Source organism: Thunnus thynnus, chromosome 2, assembly GCF_963924715.1.
Source record: "Thunnus thynnus chromosome 2, fThuThy2.1, whole genome shotgun sequence".
NCBI classification, from domain to species: Eukaryota; Metazoa; Chordata; class Actinopteri; order Scombriformes; family Scombridae; genus Thunnus; species Thunnus thynnus.
In genome coordinates this window covers 7,597,392-7,605,192 of record NC_089518.1, presented here as the reverse complement: position 1 = coordinate 7,605,192, position 7,801 = coordinate 7,597,392, and the positions used below count along the sequence as shown (strand labels likewise).

Here is a 7,801-nt window from a genome sequence, read left to right as displayed (position 1 = left end):
GATCCCAAAAACAGAAGAGAGGCTGAGGAGGAGGAGAAGAAGAACAGGCGGTGATGATACAGAGCCCCCCCGCTGGGCTGCTGATGGTCTATTCTGCTGGGCCCCCAGCTGTAGTGATGGAGCCGGATCTTATGGCTCTGTTCCTCTCCGAGAACGACTCATCCTTCTTTTTTTGTTTGTTTTTTTTGGGGGGGGGGTTATCTGCAAACCACTAGGATAATAATAGGGTAAGATTTGTGTGGACGAGGTTTAACAGTCTGACCTCATTGTAAATATTACACAAGGTGACATCATAGCCCTCAATCTCTGTATCAAATGCATTATGGAAATAAAGTTGCCTTGAATGCAATTCATGCAACACTTAATATTTTATTTATTGGCAAAATAAAAAAACAAGTACTGTATGATGAACTTTTGTGCAAAACAGATAAACAATTATCTGAAAAACATTTGACATGAGAACATGTTTAAGAATAAATACTTTGTGTAAGAGGCCCTTACTACAGCCGACTCCTGAACAACATTTCAAGTATCATAAAAAAAAAATGAAATAGAGAAACTCTACAGATACTAGTGGTAGTGTCCTGGGGTGTGCACACCTGAGCTGCTTTGATAAAAACAGATGAGCTCCTGCCCTGTGAGACACATCGTCTTCCTAAATGTGTCCTGGAGTGTGGGGGGCCAGTGTTAGAATGCTAAATGAAATGAAAACAACACAGGTCAGCTGTGGACCATCAGTCCCCCGCCTGCCTCTAACCTAATGATATGATCTCTGCCGACACGTGATTGGTGGCGTGCACGGAGTGCGTGTAGCCGAGCAGCGTGGTGAAAAGATCATCCTATTATTATGTCTAATTTACAAAAAAAGAAAGAAAAAGGCTCTCAGGCAGGAGCCGGCTCCCAGCGTTCACTTAAAGGAGCCGGCTCATAGAGCTGACTAGATGGCGACCGACACATCACTACCCAGCTGTCTCTCTTTGATGATCTGAGCCCCCCAGCTGGGTTGACCACCAGGCTGCTGTTATCAAAGCCATCTGATGTCTCGCGCAGTCAGGACTATAGAGAGCCTACGTGTCCTTTTGTGAATATGTCCCTTCAGTCGTCATTCAAATGAGACGTGTGTGTGGCATGCTAATTATTTCCATTCATCTGGCCAGTGTGACAGATAATGCTTTAAAAGCTGCTTCAGCTACACAAAATCACGCATTGAGCGACCAATACCAGGAAAAGACTGATGTAACAGAACTACGGCATATTAAGTGCAGACGGCTGCAAAACACTTCACACAGGCGGTTTGAGCTGCAGAGAAATGTGACATGAAAACGAGGGTTTGTTATGAGCGGCTCACGAGCCACAACAAAAGAGGGAGACGCACGCCAAACGTAGCGGAAACAAACCGAAATTTATTACAGTAAATAACAATGATAATTGTGACGGGGTGTGAGTCAGGAGCAGTAGTGTATGAGAGTGAATGAATGCAGGTTGTCAGTGATAAAAAACAAAAGAAACATCCAGAGCTGGGTGGAGTGTGAAGGGACTGAAACACAATACACAGGAGCAAAGCATCAGACTCACAGGGTCCTGAGGAGGAAGTGCAATGAGAAGCAGCAGCAGTAACTTACAGGCCATCAGCTGCTCTGTCACATGACTCATCAGCTTAGACCTGATGAGAAATGTACAGACTCAAACCATAGCAGGATTGTTGTACTGTTCTTTTTTTTTTCCTTTGAGAAGTAAAATCCTCAATTCCAATAAAACAATATCAGTTAAAATGCCAACAGAGGAGGTTTGATACTGGACGTTGTTTTAGATCAAACGCCAATGTTTTTAATCATTCTCCCCTCCTACAATATTAACAATGGTGACTATATCATGGTTATAGTCATTCAAAAACGTGTTTTTCTTCTCGTTACTTCACTTGGATGTTTGAGCTGTTCTGTGCAGAGTGATGTATGTGCATTCATCTGCTGAGGAACAAAGGTTTCTCTGTGCTCACCTTAAACCCCGTTTTAAGGCTATAAGCAGGATTTGTGACATCACAACTAGTTTAGAAGCCAGTCGTGCTCCACTAACAAGATAACTTTTCTGTGGATAAAACCATCACGACAGACTGCAATTATTATTGAAATCAGAGTATTTTTATATTTCTTAAAAGAAGATTGTTGTCTGGGTTGATAAAAAGGTCAGACAGGCTGCACTCTCATCCACCAACCTGAACTCCACAGTCTTCAGGCTGGTCTACACGCTGCCCCCCCCCCCCCCAACATCTTCATGACAATCTGACAATGTGACATTTACATCCACTTCACACAGCCACCGTTCAGGTGAGCGAAGGTGAGAAATTAAACAGGCTGTGAACTTCTGTCTGCAGCTCCCTCGTCACTCTTTAACTATTCCTGTTGCTTTTTAAATGAACCGCAGAGTGCAACACGATGCCTTCAGGGAGAGACTGTGAAACACGGGGAAAGGTTTCTTTATTTTGAAACAATATGACGTCTTCACCTTCACCACCTTTGAGCATCACCGTTCGGATCAACTATCCACGATGTTGGACAGTACAAAAGCTGACTGGTGAAGACACGGTCGGTGACTTTTTAAATGATTAGTTATAACCAACAGTCCTGTCCTCACCTTCCCTCTGATTCAGCCGCTTCTCTCAGGTCTGCAGCTCTGCAGTGAACAAACGGGAGGACGCCGTCTTCACTCAACAAGAGATGAACTTTCCCTTAGTGGCAGTAAACACAACACACAGTGGATTGGTTTTAAGAGGAAGATACAGTGATGTTGTATAAAATCTTTATGTGTCCAGATCTTTTTGGTAGAATGTCCTCTGAGATAAACAGTAAAGAGTAATTACAAGAAATTAGAGGCAACACGGAAGCCTGAGCGTTGACTGATGGACAGAACGAGGATCGAATAAAAAGCATGAAGAAAAAATCACAAATATGTGTATGTATGTATGTATGTATGTATGTATGGTCACACATACTGTATCTGTATCCTGAATAATTCATGTAAATGCTGACTGGGCTTCGCTGCATTAACAACACACTTGTTTTTCTTTCTTTTACTTTTCTGATGTGGGGGGGGGATTGGGGGGGGGGGGGGTGAGCTCAGTTGTCCTTTTCAATACGGCGGTAGATTGTAAATGTGCCTTTAGTGGCTGGTCTCCATGCTCATCCTGCCTGATGCCTAGCATTGCATGTGTGCATGTAGCTATCCATGCTAGCTACACTAATCAGTTTATATGCTTTATATTTATATGTCGAGGTGGATTGAAAAGTGTTTTTATCTCGTAGTTCAGGGCGTTTTTTCACAGATTTTTGTGGGGTTGAGAAGGCAACATTACTTGATTTTCTCTGGAAAAAGGCAAATACTGTAATTACTGCTGCCATGAACAGTTTATTATAACTTTAAAAAGTGGATTTAGTGTTAAGTTACTCATTAAGTCTGAATTTTAGACATGTTGGAAGCAACATGTCAATCAGGCTGCAAGTTCTTCTTGTGTACATAAATCAGACCCAGAAGGACATAGAGACCTATAACATATTGACCCGTAGCAGTGAAAAACATCAGAGGCTTCACACCTCACTGTCTATTGACTGTTTACTTTGCTGTTGCTGTCCACACTCCTGAAAATCATTGTTGCTTTGAATTAAGGGGCTGAGCCGCCTCTGGTGTTACTCACATCAACATCAGCTGCAGAGACATACGGCTTTGCTCTGAAGCAGCGATCTGCGGAGACAAAGCGAGCTAAACCACTTAAAGTATCATTAATCAAAGTGCATTAAAAGAGGAAATCCGTAACAAAGCCTCAAGGCCTCAATCTCCTCTTTCACACTGCAAACCTTTTGTTAGAAAGGTGAGAATGCATTGCTGTGCTAATTGCAGCTGGCGCTATGTTAAGATAGCAGTAGTGTTTTCTCTAACTGGAGATGGATACAGTAGAAAGAGATCTGCCCACACCTACTCAGCAGGGCGTCCTGAAGACATTAGTCCAAAGTTAATTTGAAAGACTCAGTACAAACCAACGGCCAGGTGCATAAAACCACAGGACAGTCATTACGCAGAGGCTCATTTCCTCCTCTCAACAGCTGGTCAACTGATACTATAGCCACCAAGACACTAGAGGTGGTTCAGCACACGCTGGGCTGAATCAAATAAGTAGCAACATGCACTGGATCTTTGCAGAGGAAAATGTCGCAATGCTTTGAATAGTAAACCCAATTCCAAAGCATAAATTGACAGAGAGTAATCCCACCAATTCCAGAGAAAGATTAATGCAGCAGTTCTGTGGCATACTAAGTCTGCGCTGTTATTTACTAAACCGCGAGAGCCCGGGAATTACTGCACAACTATGAGAGGGAAATCAGGTTACTTCCTGCATGAGGACTATATTCAATCACTGACCTTTAGAGCTCAAAAAGGGAGGGCTATACTATCCTCTCATTCAAATGAACCTGTAATGGAGAGCCATGCATAAATGATGGATGAGATCTGCACAGAGTCTCACCGCCACAGAGAGCTGCGCTGTTGTTCATGTGACTCCCGACTCTGCCGTCACGAGAGGCAGAGCGTCGCTCTCTTTCACAAAAACATGAAATCATAACATCATATATGGACTTTTTATCACTATTGAAAACCTTATTAATGTCTTGCTCTTCATATAGTAATGGAAATGTATATAATATGCTGTATAGAGTCACTATATGCATCCTGCTTTTAGAATGAACTGTATTACCATTAATGCAGAGTTGGGGGCATAACAGTTTGACAAGCATTGTTTATATTGTTACTTATCATATTTAAGACATTTCAAGAGGATTTCAGTATCCAGCTCCAATAAATCCAACTCTGCACCAAACTTGCTCATTATTGATGAATCTTTAAGAATCACATGGCCTCAGTTTCTTGTTTGTGTTGATTTTCCTTTACAGCATCAAGAAGATCAGACTCTACATGTCTGAGCAAGCAGCACAACTCCTGGTCCAGGCTCTCCTGATATCACATATCGACTACTGCAGCTCCTTACCGGCAGGCCTCCCTGCATGTATGTTCAAACCTCTGCAGATGATCCGTCTGGTCTTCAACCAGCCCAAAACAGCACACGTCACCCCGCTGTTCATCTCCCTCCACCGGCTCCCAGCTGCTGCCCGGACACTCGCTTACAAAACAACTAAAACTGACCTCCCTCACTTACGCTCCCTCCTGCTCACTACGCTGTGCCAATGAAAGGTGTCTGGTACCACAACAGGGCCCTGAGTCACTACTTGAACTTAGCTTTCTGGCATCAGCAGTAACGCAGGTGTTGTTGTGGTGAAGACGCTGAGGTCTTCATCGTCCCAACCCTCAGCTACGGTCACAAGCTTTGGCTAGTGACAGAAAGTGGCCAATGAACTATTTTAATATTTAAACATAGAGATTCACCTGTAAATTATTGTTACTATGGTGAAACTTTTAAAATGGCAAGTAGACCATTTTGATTATAATGTTGCCACTCTTAAACGAATTATTAGCAATATTATAATTGTTCTCAATTTCAGTTTTATCTCCAAATAAAGATGTTGCTTGTTAAACTGTGATCATCTGACCACGTGTGTTTCTGCCCTGTTGGACCTATTTATAGCGATGTTGCTACGCTTCAAGATCTCAACAATTGCAGCCAAAGCTACAAGAATAAACCCCAGGTCATCATCATCATCATCATCATCATTACCATCTCCTATAAAGGCAGAGGAAACTTTTCAAGGGAGTATTCAAGAAAATATTTCTCCTCCAGCTGAACACAACGTTTTCATTCTGAACCAGCACTCGATGATAGTAAAAGATAATGTTTCCATAGAGACCGGAGACATGTTTTGTGATGATGGGGAAGAATGAGTTTAAGCATTTTAAGTGTTGTGCATTAACACAGAACAGTGTGTAAAGCAAACCCTGCGAGAGGAACGGGACGCTGGTCAATGAGACTCTCTCTCTGTCCGTGGACAATAGTTTGGCAGCAGACCAAGGCTGCTAATTAAGTAGTCCCATACAATGTTAAATACAGAAGCCCTCTGCAAAGGTGAGGGGCTGGCCAATAACTCTGAGAACAAGGTCAATGTGCTCAACATGATCTCTCTTCATTCCACCCTGCTGGACATGGGGATACTCTCATGCATCTTTAATCCTGTTGTACTCTGCTCAGACTGAGGAAATAGATTGGATGTAGAACACACTGCAGAGCAATAAAACCACGTACAGGAGGACTGTGAGGCTGTGTGGGCACATATTCACTGCTATATGCTTAAAGTTCAAGCTGCTGCATCATCACAGACCAAACTGCTAATTGCATTTGTAAACCGTTACGCAACCTAATAAACACGACTACTTCACTGCAGCTCTGAGGAGGTTAGAGAGTGTTTCATAATGAAAAAACAAACCTTATACAATATATATTTTTTATGTTTTCCTTGTGTATATCCTTGGATCATTTCTGTGTGATAAAATTCTGCAGTTTAGCTTTTTTAATCTACTTTACCTCGCCGCAGCATCAAGTAGTCATTTCCTTTTTTTCCCCAGAAAAGCTTTTGACAACTCCCGGAGAATGAAACTGAATTTATCGCTGTCAATTAAAGCTGAGTGTATGACCATATTAACTTAGCCAGGAACATTATCATCAGTGAGATAAAATCATTATTGTACAGATGGTTATACAAACTGCACAGGTTCTGCTCCCTCAATCGAAGGCAGAGAGATTCAGGAAGGAATGCAATCAGCCCCCCCCCTGGGGTGGACACATCACAACCCGGCACACATATCACTGACATATGGAATATGCATAATTCCAAGAGACGAGCCTGAGGAAAGACACCATCACAGGTTTGTGAGGAAGAACAGGCAGACTACAGTAGCTGAGAGAGTGAAGCAGTGAGCTGCAGGCAGTGGTTGCTGTTGGCTTTTGATCAGCTGATGTGTTGTGTGTCCTGCATAAAGGAAGGCAATGCTTCATGTAGCCAACATGTGCATAAAGACTGGAACATGTGTTTATGTGTCTTTTATGTGAAAAGCAACAGTGAAGCACACTGCCAATGAAGGCAACGTTATTCTACTTCCTCACATTCAGAGAGACGTTGATGTCTGACATTCACTTTAGCTGCTAGAAAAGCATGTAGACATGAAATCAACTCATCTACGATTGGCCGGTCACCCTGAGGAATACGCCAAACAGTAAAAATGCAGTTTTTCCTCTAACATATGCCATTTGATGGAGGCTTTCATTCAGAGTGCCTGGTAGTACCATGAGCATGCATATATTTTCAGCATATGTGATCCCGGTGGGGATCCACCCTTAACCCCGGCTTTCTTAAAGCAGTGCTCTTCCCTCGGAGCTACACGGCACCACAATGTTTTACACCAACACGGTTCAAAAGTGGATCTGAAAGCACAGTCAGGAGTCTGGCTCGGTTCTCCATCACCGCAACGGCCTCTGCTGCTGATAGTTGATGGTAATGTAAGGGTTAATCTGAATCCTATTAAATCCCATATTGAATATATTTACATAAAGCTTTCAAGTTGTAAGTAATCAAACCTGAAACAGAGATTTACAGCAGAAGACATCAAATGAGACTTTGACATAACAACAGGTGTAACCTACTTATTCTTGCACACCTTATTTACTTACTTATTTTCACTTGCTACTTGCTCCAAACACTAGAAAATCCTGGAAGTTAGAATTATTAATACGATAACCGTGACACATTTTTATGATAAGCATAAAATTGTATCCAGGACATTTCGAGCGCTGAGAATAATGTGACGTGAT

The 7,801-nt window shown here is 42.4% G+C and overlaps 1 long non-coding RNA gene across 1 annotated transcript; it reads right to left on the bottom strand.

The window, feature by feature from the left end:
• Positions 1-2,115: 2,115 nt before the first annotated feature.
• On the bottom strand, positions 2,116-7,251 carry LOC137172015 (uncharacterized). Its single transcript, XR_010924859.1, has 3 exons — positions 3,689-7,251; positions 2,632-2,725; positions 2,116-2,449 (listed from the first exon to the last, which is right to left on the bottom strand). It is a non-coding gene; the product is annotated as an uncharacterized lncRNA (long non-coding RNA).
• Between the last annotated feature and the right edge of the window lie 550 nt (positions 7,252-7,801).